The 18,890-nt window shown below is 45.2% G+C and overlaps 1 protein-coding gene and 1 long non-coding RNA gene across 2 annotated transcripts in view; both read left to right on the forward strand.

The window, feature by feature from the left end:
• HS6ST2 (heparan sulfate 6-O-sulfotransferase 2) overlaps positions 1 to 18,890 on the forward strand; it is a 132,853-nt gene that overhangs the window by 27,951 nt on the left and 86,012 nt on the right. The window lies entirely within an intron of this gene.
• Positions 2,881 to 6,402, forward strand: LOC121232496. Its single transcript, XR_005931026.1, has 4 exons — positions 2,881 to 3,035; positions 3,242 to 3,315; positions 4,834 to 5,044; positions 5,713 to 6,402. It is a non-coding gene; the product is annotated as an uncharacterized LOC121232496 (long non-coding RNA).

Raw genomic sequence — 18,890 nt, forward strand, 5'->3', positions numbered from 1 at the left:
GTGGCCCTCTTAAATTGCCAACTGCATTAATACAGCAAAGTTAAATCCATGTGATACTGTTGGCACATCTGCCGGGTCAGACTAAAGACCTGTCCGGCCCTGACAGCAGATGCTTGAGCACAAGTATAAAAAATAATCCAGATCTTTTCCCTTCTGCACTTGACAGAAGTCAACAACCCAGTGTAAGCTGTAAGGCATTGCTAAAGTGCATTTTTATATGTGTTTAATGGCAAGAATTGTCTGATTTTTCGTCAGTGGGACTCAAGGTATTTTAGCGATGAATGGCAAGATCAAGAGTGTGTGTTTGCTTTCCTAGGCCAGCTCTCTGCTTGTAAACAGCTGGTTGTGTTGGAGTAAACCAGTCATGGTTTGCCATTAAATCTTAATTATGTAACAAATGGCAATGTATTACATTTTATCTATTTAATCTCGTTTGCATGGGTGGAAGGTAGCGTGAGGACTCTTACTTGTTGGTGCGTGGTTAAGAGGATTAGACTTGGCTCTGGAAAGGTGTGGGGAGCCGGGAAGGTGGGACAACGTGTGCCATAGCATCGCTTCTGCTGAAAACGTTTATATAAAAGAAAACTCCCCCTTTAGCCTGCTGTGCTTATGTTGAAGGAAGCACATTTGTTCCTTTTGACTCGGTTGTGAGAGAATGCTAAATTATTGCTTCAGCCTACAAAGGCACTTGGTGAATGGGGTGGGGAGATAGCATAAAGGCTAAATAAGTGTAAAAGATTTAAGCGTTTCTAATTTATGGCACAGCGCTCACAGGGGAATATGCTCACGAAGACCTGCGGCATCTTTTCCTATTGAATGAACGGATTAATGATGGCAAATTCTGCCGTGTTAGGGGCGTGTGTGAGGTCACTCCTTGTGGTTGGCCGTAGGAAATACTTCAACTGGAAAAAGCCACCGTTTCCTTGCGGCTGCTTTGGATTCTGCTTTTACAGTTGAGAGAGCAGACTCTTTTTCTGGAATAGTTTTGGAAAATATTTAATTAAGCAGCTCTAATGAGGGGCCATTATAACTGCAAACAGAATTATTGTTATCATCATTTCAGCTGTTAACATTTTAAGGGCAGTTGTTCACAAACTGTTCAGTAATTAGGGCCCAATTCACTGTGGAAAAATTGTAGTTGGGCTGCTGCTGCAGCAAGTGTAACATGGAAAGGAGCATTTGAAAAGAAGTCATCCTTCCCAAGATGTGCAGTGGACACGTGGACCCATCACTTCTCCATAATGTAGTCTCTCTTCAGTGCAGGCTACAAAGGTTTAGATCCTAGAAGTGACGTGGTTTGCTTTGGCATATGCATGACAGGCTTATTCACTGTCGGGAGTAGCGTGAGATTATTTCATGGTCCTTTTTTAGGTGTGCAGAGCAGAGGCAGAGGCTTGAGACAGAACTGTGGAAGCTTGTACTTCTGGCACAGCTGGTCTAGTGATCATGGTCTATGGCAATTTTGTGAACATAGTGGTATCGTTACATTAATGGCCAGGTGAGCCTTTTAACCTCCTAGGAAATTAAACAGTACAAGGCGGGGAAAAGTGCGAATTACCTTTCTGTTCTTGCTAAGAAGCAGCACCTTACACAGCTTGATGCAAATTGTTTCTAGTTAAGGAATGTCTTAAAATGCAACTCTGCAGGGTTGCTCAGCTGTAGCTATAGTTAGAGCTGCAACTATAGATAGCATTAAATTTATTTAAGTGCTAATAAAGTGAAGTTTGGCATTTCCTTTGAGACTTAATTTTAGAGCAAGTCTATCTGAATTGTTCAGCAGCTTAGTGCACCTCATGTTCAAGCACCTTCGTACTGCTTAGGCTGGGCAAGTTAACACGGGCTCTGTCGGTGTCTGGCTGAGCGGGCACTTTGCTGCTGGTCCTGCAGGAGCTGCGCGGGTTGCACCAGCCTTCCTGCTGCTCCTAGTCCCGGCAGGGTGGCAAAGTGCAGCTGGAGCACGGGGCTCTGCTTCCTTGGGGAACCATCTCTGGTATTAAAATAACTTGGTGTAAATCTCATGCTCAGAAACCCCGGTTCCTCTGTTTTTGCTTCCTAGATTGGAGCACAGGCTGCAACTCTTGATTGGTAAATCCTTTCTAAGCCAGTGGCGAATGTACAGTGCTGGGCGTGCAAAGGGCAGGTTAGGAGCTTTAGCTCAAGCGTGGGGCTTGGTGGTGGCACAGAAAGAGCTCTGGAAAATGTTTGGTGCCATGTCTAAGCCCTGAGACTCTCTGAACTTTCTTGTATTTTCTCCTCTTCAACTTAAGTAAATGTCTTCTCTCCTGAGAGCATATATATAACTTCTGTTGGATCTGGGCAAGGCATTTTCCAGTTAGCACTGGTTTGATCTCGGGAGAGGACGTGGTTAGGAAGTCATTAGTGGTCTCAGAAGAGGTGCTGCCAAACGGCCGTGGAGGTGGTGGGAGATGACGGTGTCCCTATCCAACGACTCGGTGGGAATGAGTGGCCTGTCGTTACAGGGACCATCCCTTGGAAAGCGGGCCTGGGGATTAGGGGCAGGCACCCTAGATGGGTTTCGGGCTTGAGAGCTGGCTTCCTCTGTCCTGCAGAGCTGCTTTCCCATTTTACAGGTAGGAACCATGGATAAAATGGGAATCTGGTTTAGCACTGTGTTGCAGCTGTGGGGGAGCCAGGTAGTGAAGTGTTGTGTAGTTTTGGTCTGAGAAATGGTGTTTTTCCAAGGGAAGGGGAAGATGTCTCACGCCCTGAACAGTAGCTCATGGTGTACCTCGGGCTACTGCAGAGAGAGAATTAATGGTGCCTTCAGAGACCGGTGAGCCAGCCAAGGAGTGTGGTAGCCCCAGGATGTGTGCTGGGGTACGGAGGAAGCAGGTACCACTCTGCCTCCTTGCAGGCTCGTTCCTGGAGCTAAGGCAGCAGCTGATCGGGCAGTGAGCTGAAAAACCTGTTTGAGTTAGCATTTCCACTCCAAGGAACAGTCGTCGATACCCTGGAGCTGAAGTCTTGTTGCTTTGCCTGCGGGATAGAGTCAGGACAGGCTGAGCGGCATCCCGGTGAGCACTCTCCTCGCCTCACAGGCAAACTGTTGCTCCTTGGGGATCCCTGGAGCAAAGGGTGGTCTGAAGGCACTTTTGGGAGGGCTTGAACCTCAGCTCCTCAGCAGAACACCTGTGACTCATGGTAAATCACGTGCACGCTCTCTGCCTCAGTTTCTCTTCCCCATAGAAAGATATCCTACTTTTTGTCTTCTCTGTATAAGGTACAAGCAGATCTGCAGTGCCTTGGAGTGGGGAGCTGTTTGGTGCCCTTGCAGATGTCCCAGCTCCTTTGCAGGTTTGTAGCGAGCCAGGCACAACCATCTCATACTCCACATACAAGAGCTCCTCCACTGCTGTACTGCAAGGAATAAGCCAAGATTTCCAGCACTGGAGAAGCTGATGCTTGTTTCCGTTCCCACCCTAAGCAGTCTGCTAGCAAAGGAATTTATGATAACGAAAATATTTTTTGTGCAAAGTGCAGTAACACAGAGCAATAAAACCCCATAATTGCAGCAGGAATATTCCACGTTAAACCAAACTATCAATTATAGTTTGCATAGAGGTTTTCTAGACTAAAAAGGTGGTGCTTTCATGTGAAAAAATATTCATTATCTTCTTCCAAACACACCTTAATTGCCAACATCAAAGTTATTAATTAAGCAATACATCTTGCAAAACTGGATTGGCTCATCCAGTGCGTGTGGAGTGTAGTAGGAAGGGTACGGGAGAGCATGTGAGCCTTCTGGATCCTCGCAAGGGAGAGAGCTGTTTCGGTGAATCTGTTCCTCTCTATAAAGGCTATACTCCAAGGAGTTGATTTTACAGGAAAAGTCATGCTTTAGGGTGCAGTGTACCTGCTTTGGCAGCAAAGCTGTCCCAGAAACAGCGACAAATTCTTCAGCTAGTCCTTTAGCTTAGGTTCCCTGCTCGACGAACGGTGCACAGTCCCACGCTGCAGCCGGCGCCGGGGATGGCGAGGCTTTGCGGTAGGCGTCACTGCTGCCAGGCCTGCCTGTCCCTGGGGCTTGGTTCCAGATGGTCCAGGTGCCCCAAAACGTGATTTGGAAACATCCATAACAAGAGTAATTGGAGCAAGAAAAGGCAAGGAAGGAATTTGAGTTTTGTTTTGGTCGTCCGTCCCCAGTTGTACCTGTGCTGCTGGTTTCTAGTTGCTTCCAGTGCTGTTATGAAAAGCACAGCTGCTTTAAAAAACAGAGCTATCCTTCTTGAGCTCCTTATTCCTACATACTGGAGGCATTTTGTATTTCCGTGCTAGCAGAGGTCTCTTGCCTTGGATAAAATTCAGTTTTAAGACTGCAGGTTGAGACCTGGAAATGTAATTTCTTTAGCTTCTGGTAACTCAGTCCTTGCTCAAAAATGGCTGTTCTGTATAATGTGGTTGGTCAGCATCATATCCGATTAGTGCAAGGAGAATCTCAGATCAGTTCTGTTGTGTATCAGATGTTTGTTCTTTTCTTTCTATTTTCCTTTCCTCTCCTTTGTTATATCACTCAGGAACTCCCCCAAATTAATGGTGAAAAGCTGTCACAGAGAATGGTCCTCATGGTTACAGGTGACACTTCAGAGTACAGCTGGACCAGTGGGTATCCAGCTCATGCTGTACCAACTGGACCTTCCCCTCCGGGCGCCTCACTGCACCCTCCGTGGGCAGAAACTCTCCTCACACTTTACTCGTGTGCTTAAAGCCCTTTTTGTGCTTGACCCTAATTTTGTTACAGGTGTGAACTTGCCATGATAAGGATAAATAATTTTTTCTCCTCTATATGATTTTGTATATCTTCTTTCCCACTAGCTCTGGAGGAAACTATACCTCTAAAGTATTTGTCTCATCAATTTGCAAAGACATCTTTATTGCCCTTGGTGGATCATAAAGGCTGGTTTCCAAGAGGGATGTTTACTGTAAAAGCTAATGAAGACATCATTGCTTTCTGTGGCATCTCATAGCTTGTTCTCCAGAAAGAGTGATTGACTCCTTGTTGTGGCTGTATTTTAACTTCTGCTAGGTGTGTGTTTTTATGAATTTTTTATTGGGTTGTTAATGGTGGAGTTGAGGGATCAGACAAAGAGATCGTTGTCTAAACTCTTGGGCTTGCTTGCAGCAGGCAGGAAGGATGCCTGGGCGCTCCATTTGCTCTCCAGGTTTTCTTTGAATAAGAAAGCGTTATTGTGTGCATCACTTAAAATTAGACATTTAATAATTAAACAATTTTTTTTTTTAAAGATTTTTCTCTCCCTCATCTCAGTGCAAGTCGGAAGAGTGTTCCCAATTACACTTTTATAACTATAGATTTTCCACTTCGCATTCTCAAGAGCATGAAAACATGATTAATGTAAAAGATTGTCAAACAGCATTAATCACTGTTGATTTCTTATCGATTCCTGCCCTCCCCTTTTCCCAGAGAGCCGGTGTGCTTGCACTGGCCGGTCAACTTCTGTGCAGTGAATAAAATCTTATACCTTTGTTCGTGCCCTCTTACCCTGTGGTTCGAAGTAGTACGATGAAGAGCCAGGGAGCCGCTCACCTGGGATTATTGGGAAGCTTTAGTCACAGTGGAGAGAAATAACGGGAGGAGAGGATAAGCATATTTTATTTGATGCCGTTGCTTCGCTGTTACATGCACTAAGCTATGCACGCAAGACAAGTGGTTTTACATCTAATGTATATTTTCAGCCAGGGTGGCCTTTGCGAGACATAAATGACATAAGGTGAACAAACTGCTTATTAAGGTAAGACAATGAAGGCCCAATTTTAAAAGGTTAAGATGTACTAGAAAGTATCAGTGCATCCTCCAAGTCATTAATGCTATACAGAATGCACAGCGTGTGGTATTTTGAAAGGCCACTGTAACCTTTTCAAGCATGAAGCATGCTAAAAGGAATCTATTTCCTTACTGCCTTGAAAAGGGAAATCAGTCTTAAAAAGCCTTAGTTTTTATTTGTTTAAAAAGACCTTTCCTTGGAGTGTAAAAACAGAGGGAGGATCCTCAAAGCTAAGTGAGCAGTGAGCTGTCTGTTGAAAGGAACAACCCTGGCAGTCCGTAAGCGGTGCGAGATGTGAGATTTTGTTTTTTAAAGAGAAAAATAGTCTCACTCCTGTACTTTCTTCCCCAAATCCTTAGCTGAATTTTAAACTTTGCACAAGCTTGTTTTTGTCTCTATTCAAAACAGCGAAACGCAGCGGGTGGACGAGCGTCGCGGTGCGGGATCTCGGTGCCTCCACACGCGGCGTTTGCGGTGGGGAGCGGAGGTGAGGAGGCTGCGGAGCGGAGGAGGAAGGGGCAGCTTCACCCGCCTGTGTGCGAGTGGTGTCCTGGGCTGCAGGATCTGAAGTATTGAAACAGCAGTTACAGATGAATGCGTTTGGAAGTTTTGCGTTTGTTTTGGGGGGGGGAATCCAACAGACAAAGTTTTCAGGCAAACAAGCTACAAAGACCTGAAAAGGGGTTTATATATTCCTGAAAGCTTGTCTAGTATTTTGAGTTAGATTGTTTGGCCTTATCTAAAGGACGACAGCTCCCTACAGAGCAAGCCTTGCTGTCCTGTGCTGTGAGGCAGCAGCACCACCACTCCCACTCGACAGGTCTCTGTGCTTCAAAACCTGTTGCTTCTCATTACCTGCCAGCACCTGAGAGCAGGAGCAAGCATTCCCTCCTGCCCCACGCATGGTGCAGCCTTGTGCCCATCCAGTAGGTGTTTTGGGGGCGGCAGTAGTACCCAAACAGACAGCAACTGATTGACCTGCTGCCCCACTTCAGATCTGTTGAGGCGGGTTGGGCAATACCATACTTTCGAAGTGCTGTGGGAGTCCGGTCGTGCCTCCTCTTGCTTGCGTGGTGCAACTCGAGGACTACTTTTTTGTATTGTTCCCCTGCCTGCATTGCATTTGCAATTGCATTTTAACAGAGAAGGCTGTGAAGAGTTAACAAGCCTCCTCAGACTTGAGGAAGCCCCCAGGTTGCCTTTTGCTTCAGTCAACTTGACTGTTAGATGGCAACACTGAGTTGAAGCAGCTGGGCATTGCAGCAGGCATCCTGCTTTTGTTGCTGAGAAGGTCTTCATGAAACAAATTAACCAGATGCAAGTTTTGACTTAAGCCCACTGGGAACTAGGAAGATAGCAGACCATCTTGCTGTAAGTTAAATATGAACACAATGAAAGAACAATGTAAGTGCTACTTGTAGTCTGTCCTTGGCATCTGTTGGCTAAATGGCCTCTTCAAATACACACTACAGCTCCGACTTCACTTAGCTGTAGCTAAGCTCCTGATGGCAAGATGCTTTTTCCTCCTGACTATTCAGCCTTCGACTCTTGTGGTGTCAGTGGAATTAAAGAGCATAAAGACCGGGGTTTTACAGTCAGTGCTGCTGCTTTTGCTCTTGAATCCTGAAAGCTGCTTCGGAAAAGCAGAGGTTTTGTGTGTGGAGGGAAGAGATGAATTAAAATATTCTATCTCCTCCTGAACACAAGAGAGAGAGAGTCCTTATGTTTAGATGATCTCACTCAGTGGGCGTCTAAAGACTGAGTGAATGATGTGTAGCGTGCTGGGGTTTTCAGTACATGTGGCAGGGGAGTGGGCTTTTTTGCTGTTCTGAGGGGATGGGGGGACATTTTGGTCCGTCTGGGGTTTCTCCATGTTTGGAATTTGATTTGCAAGCTAGGTTGTGCAGACTGGCAACCAGGGAGTTGTCACCCATGTCTCTCCTTTCAGACATTACAGCTCCATCTCCCACCTCTAGTTCTCATTTTCCTGAAAACCAATGGCAATTTCAGTGACCTCCGTGGGACTCCTATGGGACTGCTCCTGGTGTGACACGTTCAATGATCAGATCATAAAAGGGGAATCTAGAACATGCAAGGAAGGGACAAAGCAAGGATCTTGGCAGCTCACCAGCCTTGCTATCTTTCTTGGCTGAGGCTTGCAAGCATCAAGTTGCACTCCTGTGTGGAGGAACAGTGGTTTAATGTTTGATAGCGATCAGATCAGGAGGAGAGCAGAGCACCAGGCATCCGACAGGTTGTCAAACCTGTCACTTCCCCGCCTTTTCTTCCCCTTGACAAGGTTAGCCACTGACTGACAAGGGTACACTTTGCCAGGATGGCAGCAGAGTCTTTAGAAGGAGGAAAAATGCTTTCAAAAATGAGTTCGGCTGCTTTCCACGTATTGTAACATCTCTGTGCAAAGCTGCATTCTCAGATGTGCCTTTGCAATGACTTTGAGTCTTTTCCTTTCTCCACTTCCCTGTTACTGGAAAAACAAACACACGCAGCGCTTTCTCCACAGGCTGCAGTCGCTTGTTGGTGAGACGTGGGTGGGCTGTGAGCAAGATTGCGGGGCCATAAGCATCCCTTACGATGGCTCCTGGTGTGGGATGGACACCTGTAGTCTGAGGACCGGGTGCACCCAGCCGTGCAAACACACCTTCAGTGACATTGGTATTACAGATAAGGCGACTTTGGGAAGGGATGAGTTTCTTGTCTGACCTGGAGAGGTTTCTCTCTTGATCCCTTCGTCCCCTACCCACCCTTGCCTCTCTTCTTTTTTTCGGGATATTGGAGGGTTGAAAGTGCCACAGTCTGTCCATCTATTCATTGCGCAGAGTGTTGATAAAACCTGCTGTGTTGGTAAAACCAGTTCTAGCTATACATTTTTAAAATGCACATTCAGTACTCCCTCACCCCCAAGTGCCTGTGAATTTTTGCAAGGCACCTTGGCTCTAGGATTTTATAATGCAGACCAGTGTAGGTTTGTGTTGCACACTTTCCCCTGCTGTGTGCACATAATCATACATAAATGCATGTGCCCTCAATGTTTGCTCTCTTTTCCCAAACCGTGGCCAACCTCGGTCGCATTAATATTAAGACTATAGTTTTGAAAAACCTTAGTGGAATCTGCATTCACTGTAGGAGTGGAAGGACGTTTGTTAATCTTTTTCCCATGACGCACTTTATACTACCTTGGATCTGGTATAATTTTTGCACTGTTGAATCAAAATCATGAAGATGATCGTCATAAGGCATAAAAAAGTTAGCATGCTCTTATCTATTTTAATTTTGTTTGAATGATGCCATCTGCTTTCCTGAATATGGCAGGTAGTTGAAGGAGGAGAATGTACCAGTTGGGAACTGCTGGAACAAAACAATAGTATATTTCTTATGGCTGATGGATTGTTACTTTGTCTTTTTTTTTTAACATGCTCAGTCATGAGTGAGAAAGCAAAAATCAATGTTAGGGAGAAACAAACAAAGAAGAAAAATTGAATTATCAAATTAGTTTGGGTAAAAAAATGAATGTTAAGCGAGAAAGCCATGCATACCTGTAGGTCCTTTGTGCAGAGTTCATTCAACAGCCTTTCAGAGCTCTGAGATCTAATTGCAGTGCTGGTTTCCTCTAACTACCAAATTGCCAGATAATTGTAGCCAGAAAGAGGTAGATATGTGTGTGCTTTTGCAAGGTAGGTTAGCTGCACAGATTTCCCTTTTGGGAATAAGTTATGTTTGCACCCTCTTTGTCAGTTCCTTGGCAGGATGAAGGCTGCTTACCTGTCCCTCTGCTGTGGGAAACGCCGCTGGGATGTTAATTATCCCACGAGTGAGGATGCACTTGCTGTGAGACAGATTCCAGCCTTTGCAGATGCAGGTGTTCCCTCACCTGCATGGGGCAGTGGTTTGGGATTAGGACTGAACTGCAAGACTTTCAATGAACACGATTATTTTTCTGCTGAAGTATTATGACAACAGAGCAGGGTGTATTATGTAGAAAGCTGCCTTTCTGGGGTACTCACTGCTATTTGCTATCGGATCCAGAAAGGTATAAACTGCTTTTTTTTGTTGTTGTTGTGGCTTTTTTATTAGAAAGACAAGAAGCAGCTGCTTAGCTGAATGTTGGTGCACAAGTTGGTTGTTTGATATTCATCATGTTGCTCTAAGCATCTGTTGACAGGTGGGAAGAGTTCTTGGTGAGCAGGCTCATGGTTTTATTGCCTACTTGGGTATAACTGCTGCTTGGAAGGCTGACAAGTTAGCAGAAAACCACTACTTTGTGCTGTGCAGAAATCTGGTAGTATGGGTGGATATGGACCAAGCCAAGCAGATAAGAAAGACATTAAATAAATGCCCTAGACATGAGAATGAAGAGCTGAAGCTGAGCTGTTGTCATGCTAATGCTGCACAGGAGAACGTTGTTAAAAGTGGTGATATATGGCAGTTGCTTCATTGTATTTAGTTTCCATGTCATGTTGGGAATTCAGTTTAACTCTGGAAGACAGTACTTGTCCGATGAAACTGGTATTAGTGCCCCGCCAAGTGAAATAACCAGCTTTGGAGACTGAGAGGACATTGGGCTCTGGAAGGTATTTGCCGTGAAGTTGGGTAACAACTTCGTGGGTGTAGAAAGCATGAATGTTTAAGTGGGGTTCATGCTGCCTCGGTACTTCTCAACTAGAAGCTTTCCATGTTCTTGATGAGTAAATGATCTAAAAGACTTTAGCTGGAAAAAGAAAAAAAAAGTTCATCTTTTGACACAAAGCCGTATATCTATTATATTCTTCAGAACATATGAAGACAGTCTTTGACCTGCACAAATATCAGAGGTCCATACAGTTGCTTTAAGGTCGCTTGAATAGCCCTGTAGAATAATATGCTGGCATTGCCTTTGACAGATAGCCTGGACATTTGCTTACTGAAGCCAGTCTTCAGAGCCACTGTGTCTTGGTAGCAAAGACTGTAATAAAATTGTTCGGTTCAAAACAGACCATTCTTCATTTTGACTCGTAATCGATAACTGTCTGTGGCTGGTGTCGCCTCGGACTCTGTCTCACAGGGACTTATTGTACAGTGAAGTCCTCTATGCTAATCTGTGTCTATAAATAAAGATCCATCTCTGTGAAGACTTCTACATCCTTCTTAGGCTGGTGGAGAGCTAGGGGCTGAGAGGGGAGCCCTTGTTGTTTAGGGGCTTGACAGACTTTGATTAATTTGTATTCTGGATCTGCTTTTTCCTGAAGAGATACAGGATTTAGTATACTTAGCTGGACAAGCGGTATGTTTGCCACGTCTTTGGCAAATGTCTTTGCATTCTTCGAGGCTGAATAAAACAACAGCCACAGTGTTTCTGGCGAATGCGCATGAAAGACGAGTTGCGGCTAACCCATCTTGCGCGCGGCGGAGTTACAGCACGTGCGGGACTCGTCCCCACGACCAGGGCCCCCGGGTCGGTTGGGCCAACTGCCCAAGTTGGGGCCAGCTCTCGGTGGGTGCACAGGGACGGCTTTGGGAGCAGGGCAGGTCTGCGGCAATGCTTCCCTGACCCCCCTGCCTGACGGGACCATGCGTCACGGTGGTACCCCGCTGCCTTCTAGTGAGACGCTGGTTGGTGATGGGGATTTATTTAGGGATGTGGCTAAGTGGCACAGGAGTCTGGCTGGTTCCCCGTGTCCCAGTTTAGCAGCAGAGATGCCGGGAGGGAGCAGTGGGCAGAGCGTCCCGACTGAAACGTGAGGCTCGTGTGGGATCTGCTGATTTACAACTTGCTTCTGCTCTGCTGGAGTAGTGGGATTTTTTTTTAAAGATGCCTGCAAAGGCGTCTTTATATGGGTGTCTGAGGGAGAGGCTGGTGGCGTGGTGGGAGGATATTGAGTTACTTTGAGCTGCTGTAGGATGCAGTGTCTGTTGAGCAGGCAAGTCTCTATTTATACACGCGGCCGACGGTGGGCGTGTGAAAGCTCTCGGGCTTTTACACGAGCTATTGTCTGTGCTGATGTGAAACGGCCAGATGGATGCTGGGGAGGTCAGAAATGATCTGCGTTCCCAAACAGGGGCTGTACATAATGTCTGATATATTTGCTATCCTGTTACTAACTCTTGCCGTAGGATGCGACCTAGATGCAGCAAAGTACCCACCTTCAATGCCACGGTACCCGCCGGAGAGGCACGGCTGCGATGAGCAGTAGGGAAAGGGATGCGCGGCCGTGGTGTGGGGTTATTCCTACAGCCGTGCTCCCTCACGGGCACAGAGCGGGGGTTTAGGCACGGCGGAGCAAGGGGAAACGCCGCGTGCTGGGGAGGAGCAGGATGGCCATGCACGGCTGAGCTCCAGAAGAACGGGGGGAGCGCGTTGGTGGCTGCTGCTGGATGATGATGAATATGAAATAGGAGCAGGAGAACATGGATCTAACTCAGTGTCTGCCCACGCTGTTTCAGACCATGGCTTAAAGAGCATTTCTCTCCATCAGCTGAAGCTACTACTGCTCCGCCGCTTTCCTCATCGTGGCTGTGTGTTGAATCAGGCTGGGGAGTCAATGCGGGGTAAAAAAAAGCGAGCTGAAAAAGAGCGTGCAGCTATGGCACACCATACCAAAGAGAGAAATGCTTGCCAAAATGTGCCCACAGGGCCAAAGTAAGAACATTACACGTTTTGAGCCTTAGATGGCATGCTGAAACTAACCAAGAGCAGTTTTTCTGTTTTTACACTGGTTTTTGCTATTGTTGGAATGCTGCTTCCTTTATATGAAGTGTCTCATACTGCAGGGGAGGCTTAAGACTGGTGTATTGAGGTGTCCTGGCTCTGCATGGTTATCTTACAATGTGGGGTGATGCTCCAAAATGTGCAGCTTTGGGATCTTTCTCCCTTTGGCTATCAGTTTCCACACTTAAATTGTATAGCTGGCAATAAATGCTGCCAAAATGTCACGTAGATGAAGCAGCTTCATAAGAGCTTTAGTGCCACAACCTTTCCCAACCCCTGCAATTACATTTTAATTCAATATTTCATTGGAGTTTTCAAATAATTTTAAATTAATAGGGACCAGATTGTAGGGGGAAGAGCTGGCATCGTTCTCTGTTTGCTTACAGAGTCTTCTGCACTGCAGATACCCGGTCGATACACACAGCTGGGAAAAAAAGGTTTTCTCTGAGGACAGTTGAGCGATTCCTGTTACCAGCGAGAAACCAGAGCCCACCTAGAGCTTAAATGCCGAAACAGGTCCTAGGAAGGGAGCTGCAAGGAGGAGGGTGTTACACATGGTTGGGGGGGGATAGGCGTGGGGAGGGAAGGCAGAGAGAAAAGCACTATTTTACTTCCCTCCTTAGTGTAGGAGTGTTATTAATAAGCAGCAAATCAGTTGCACAAAAAGTCCTCTGCTGTGGTGCCTGGCTCTGGGTTTTTGAGCTTACGGATTGTGAGCAGGCACGCAGCCATGTCTGGGGGGGCTGCTTGATTTCGGGTGCTCATGGTGCTTCTGCCTGGGTAGGCACGAGGTCTGCGGCTTGTTCTGCGTTCGGAGAAATCCTTGCAAGCACATCCACAGGGAGCTGGGGCACCTTCCCCTCGCCCCCGTCCGTCACGCTCGCGGTTTTGGCCTGGCTCTGGCTGGCCGTGACATCTTTAGCTAAGCTGTCTGCTTGCCGTGGGCTGGATTATCCTCCCCGATGCCAGGGCTGAGGGATTTTGCTGCCAGGGGCTGGCTGGGAGCTGTGCGTGGCTCGAGGCTGGGTTGTCGGCTTCCCAGGCAATCCTTGAGCAATGGGCATAAAAAAGGATGGCGAAAATCCCACCGATTCCTCCAGAGTCAGGATTTCACCCTTTTTGCTTAAAAACAATCAGGCGAGGAAGGCGCAGCAATGATGGGCTAGCGCTGGGCAGGCTTGCGTCAGACCTCTTAAATGCGTTAGGCTTGATTGATTTAAACCACCGGGTTTAGTCACGATTTAGATCAGCAAGCAACAGCCTTCATTTAAATAATTGACCTGAATCTTGTTTTTTGCATTTATATTTATTAAAGTGATTCTCATGGGCTGGTAGCCGTAAAATATACTGAGGAAGAGAGGCTGTGTTGCATTGGACTTGGTGTTCCTTCTTTCATAGTCAGGAAAAAATCCAGTGTCTGTGCTTACATATTTAATAAGTTGTATAGACTTATATATGTGTGTTAGGATTTGTACCATTCTTGATATATTAATTACTGTTGTTTTGCTTGTGATTTTGTCTCAAACTCTCTTTGGAAAGAAGCTGGAATTCGGTTACTGTGCACAAAAATAGCATTTGCAAAGCTCTATTGAAATATAATTATCTGAAGAGTATCAGATGCACACAAGAAATACTGAAATGCCCTTTGCATTAGGGCTACTCTTCTAATGAGGAAGTTTAGAATGTGAAAAATTTGCACTGATTGCCTGTTAGTACCATGCTGCTAAAAATCTGAGGATTAGTAGGTCTCATTGTTTCTTCGTAAGCAAGAAAACCCAAGCAAGTTCCCACTTCATCTGATTGCAGTTAGTTTTTCAAGTCTGAGAGGATGAAGCTATTTGAAAAGCCTCAGGCTAGCCCAGTACCTTCTTGCAGGGTGGATCTGCTGAGGTCCTACATGCTGAAGTCACCTTCTCAGACCAGTTCAGTGGCTTGAACACTGTAAAACTCTGTCGCCAAACCTTTTATAAAAAAGTTTTCTCTTTAAAACAAAGGCTAAAATCCCATTTCTGGTAAAAAATAATGAATATAAGTATTTGGGATCTTCAGCTGATGGTGAGAGAGTAAGAAAATTTATTTATGATGTGGTTTGAGAATAATATTTCTTGTTCAAAAAAAAAAAAAAAATAGCAGTGCAGATTCCCAACACAAATTATTGCTTCAAGTTCTGGTCTTGGTCTTGCAGCTGTATTGCTTTCGTGCGGGAGTCCCACTGAAAAATTTGTTGCCCAGATGTAAGTGCAGGCTTTGAGCCACTGAAAGTATTTCTAATAAATTCACTTTTCAGGCAGCTGAGGGAAAAGCAAGCTTCTGTTAATAAGAATCTTTGTTATCTTGGAAAGTCAGTTATGAATGGAGAAACTGTAGCATCATCAAAATGTGTAAAAATAAATAAACTGCATTTTGAGCATTTACTAAGGAAAAGATGACAAGACAACAAACCAATGTTCTTTAAGACCTAAAGATAGGAACTCTGATCGTGAGAGTGAAGAATTGGGCATCTCTGGGTCGCTGTGGTTTCTGATACAGGAGGGAAATGCATTAACTTCATTCAAAAGGGAGAAAATTGTTTTTTCGTCCTATCTATAAGCAGTTTCATTAACTTTTCATGATCAGTAGATTGTGAAAAAGAAACAATAACTGTGTGACAAACTGAGGTTAGAAATTTTGTAATTTTAGTGGGAATAAAAAGACTATGGTTCTTCTTTGGCGTGGCTTGACATAAATTAAGCCTGACATTGCCAATAGTATTTAAAAAATTGGTAATGCGATTAGTGATTTAATGCTGACTTTACATAGAAACGTTCTTAATATTTAATCAAGTTAAACAGAGCTTCAGTCATTTTCTTTTATGGCTTAATTTTCCACCCCAGCATGGGTACTTTGGAGACAGTGGTGGTGTGAGACCTTGCAAAGCTGCTATGGCACATGCCAGCACAATGCAAGCTGGTCACAGCCTGTCCCCAGGTCTGAAAGGGCACCTCTGGCTCTCTAGAGCTGTCAAGTCCTGGTTCTCCTGTGATTTGATCGAGCAAATTTGATTTTTGATTGCTGCCACCATTTGAGATGCGCCATGGGGTCCCAGTAGCAGTGTGGCCATTTGCGTCTCTGCTCTGCCCCGTCAGTCCTTTTGGCTGCTCCTCCCTGGATGCTTTCTACCTCGTTGGTACCTTTGTGGTACCTTTATTTGCACTGAAGCTCATCCAGCCCTTTTTCTCATTGACTCCATTTTTTTGAGGTTTCTCATCACTGTTCAAATCAGCAAGAGAGATGTTTTGAATCAATCTTTTCAAACTTCGCAAGTTAGATTGATTTTTTTTTTTTTTTTTTTTTTAAAGTAATTCACTTTTACCAGTGGACAGGAGTATTGAAACGTGCTGTTTACCGTTGTTAGCATTCCTGCTCTAAATTTGTTGTCACACTTGCTGAACAGGCAGGCACACTCCGAGCTAACGATGTGGCTTAGCACACGTCCATCTGCACGTATTTTTATGTTGGGAACGGCGAATGCCATAGCTCATGTTTACTACAAACTGCTTATCTTGGATGGGCACCAAGTTGCATTTGCACAGGGGTTGGAATTTAATTAATAGAGAACGTGGGCTTAATTTTTTTTTTATTAATGAAAAGTCTTAAGCATGCTAGATGCCTTAAAACCATGTTTAAATATTATTTTATGCTGATTTACTAAGCAAAGGAAAGATGGGTTCAGATGGGTCACTGGAGTCACTTTTCAAGGGACGTGGGTGCCAAGCCCTATTTGCTACAGCTACGTGAGGACTGTAAAGTACTCCTCTGCAGTTGGTACCAGTGGGAGCTGGGTGGTCGACTGATTTTAGGATGCTTATAAAAATCCACTGAGCTCCTGTTGACATTATTTGGATCTAAGAGAGCTTTTAATGGTTCATGCCGGGTGCCCAAAACAGCTGGCCCTGGACAGCGGTGCTGCAGAGCTTGTGTGTTTGATGGCTTTTCTGCAGCTATGGTCCAGCTCTCTGCTTGAAGGGATGGAGACCAGGTCCCTCCGATGGCTTTCTTGGCATCTGCTACACAAAATACATGTGCTTGCCGATGAGGCAGCAGATTTTAAAACCTGACCTACTATTAGCAGCTATAAAGTTCCCTCTTAGGAAATTGTTGGTGGGTTTTCACACTTTGACATGAAACAAAATTTAAACTTTCTTTTTCTCCCAGAGCGGTGGCTGGCAGTGGCCCCAGGGTAGCTGCTGTCTAAATGGATGCTCGCCTACATGGTGCAAAAAAGCTGCATTTTCAGGTTGAAGGCTCCCAGGTGCTGGGGTGGATTTCCCTGGGATCCCCACGCTCGGTGTGTTTGCATCCGTACACGACAGCGCAACAGGACGTAGATGAGAAGAAAGCTGGAGCGGAGCATCAGATGCTTTAATATCCTACCTCTGACTGAAACAACCTCCCTGTGTGGAAGATAATAAACATTTCTCGTCTCTTAAGGGAAAATCATGCACAGACAGAGACAAGCACATATAAATAATTTACAAAGCTGTAATACACTGTAAATAACAAGCCTACTGAATAATGAATTAACCCAACTGCTGATTCATAGGTAAATATCTCTTGTAAAGCAGAATTTTTATAGATTTTTACAGCTTAGTTAATATCCCCTCGTATTTTATTAAGGCTATTCAGGTGAAGTATTCTGGTAATAATATGTATATCTTTGGGAGTGAGACGGAGTGGTTGCAGGCTGCCGTGCTGGCGGCAAGCCTGTCGTCCCTCTGCACCGAGGAAGCAGAGCCTTGCTGGGCCTGGGCAAGCTCTGCTTTTGTTAGTCAGGCTTTTCTTTCCCTTTCAAGCAGGCAGCAGAGATTAAGCAGGAAGAATTTTGATGTGGCCAAAGAACTGGAGAGCTACAGGGAGGAAGAAGTCTCTGAGCATCTTTTTTTTTTTTTTTTTTTTCCCCTTCTTCTTCTTCTTTTTTCCAAGCTTCTGGTAATAAATAATGCATTCACTCTACTTTGGCTGTGCTCTAGACGTGGTGAGATTTCTCCATGCCTTCGAGGATGGGGAGGCGGCGAAGCTGCTGGGTCGGGATTGCCACACGCCGACTCCCGAGCCCCTCCGTGAACACTGCATCCTTCCTGGCCGTAACAGCCGTCTGTTCTTAGCCCCTCTCGTCAGCTGCTCGGAAAGAAACCAAACGTGACATTTGCTTCCTCCATGCTGTTTCATCCCCCTCTTGCCCCTCTTTCTCAGACAAGCCTTAAGAAATAAAAACAGTTGCTAAGCTACAGGATAGGGCACATCGCAGCATTTTGTTGCAGTCCCAGTATTAACGTGCCTTTCTGAGCACCGGGCAAGTGGGAAGGGCTCTCTCGTAGCTTGAATTGTTTGTCAGTTAAAGTGTTGTACTCCTAATGCAGATGATATTGAACGTGTCAATTTGATTTATGCCCACGTAGATGGGGGCTTTTCTCCCTCCCCTTCCTCTTTAACGTGGAAAAAGGTATTATCTGCTTTCTTTTTCATCTGTTTTGGGGCTTGTCACTTGTCAAACATGTTGCTGTTTTGTTTTATTTCTGATAGCTTAAATAATTGCTTTCATAAAAGTTAACTAGATTTCTTTCATCTGGAAGTACATTAGTTCTAAATTGCATTTTATGTTAAAGTATAGATGTCAACACTGATTTTTTTCACTGGCAACGTACAGTGCTGCCATTGAAGGTATCTGTGGCAAGGGTCCATCTTTAGGGTTGAAGAAAATACTTTATGAATGAGAATTATTCCGGGATGATGTGCATGGGGTACCCACTGTGCTAATCGGGTGATTTCAGGGTTTTTCCTTGTAAAGAAATGGGCATTTTGCTCAATATGCAAGGCTTTCATGTAAAATAAGTTCCACACACGTTTGGCTCAAGAGGTGGGATGTGCCAGCATGAAAGTATTTCCTATCCTTAAATGCTCTCAATCTTCAATTCTGGCCTGCCCTAAGTACCTTACCCTGTAAGAGGAGAGTAGATCCTGAGATACTCATTGAGGAAGAGGACGCTGCTGCCTGTTCTCTTCTAGGTAGCTCAGGATGGGATTATACCTGAGTTTAAACCTGTTTTCCATGAGCGTAGCTCTTCTGCGTAGAGTTTCTTTATATATGATATTAAAAAACAACCAGTGCCACTAGTGACACCTTTTATATAGGTTGCAGTGAAAGTAAATCTGAAATAGCACAATATTCTGGGTTCCTATTTCCTTTGCCTGTCAAAATACCCCATGAAATCCTTGCCACTGCTCGGCAGTGTACTTAATTAAGCGAACCATAAGTTCAGCGTGCCGCGCGGATGACTTTGCAACGTGCTCGCTGCCACCGTTACCGACAGGGAAGTACAGTAACATTTCTCTGTGCCCAAGGAACA

The sequence above is a fragment of the Aquila chrysaetos genome, chromosome 21 (genome assembly GCF_900496995.4).
Source record: "Aquila chrysaetos chrysaetos chromosome 21, bAquChr1.4, whole genome shotgun sequence".
Taxonomy (NCBI): domain Eukaryota; kingdom Metazoa; phylum Chordata; class Aves; order Accipitriformes; family Accipitridae; genus Aquila; species Aquila chrysaetos.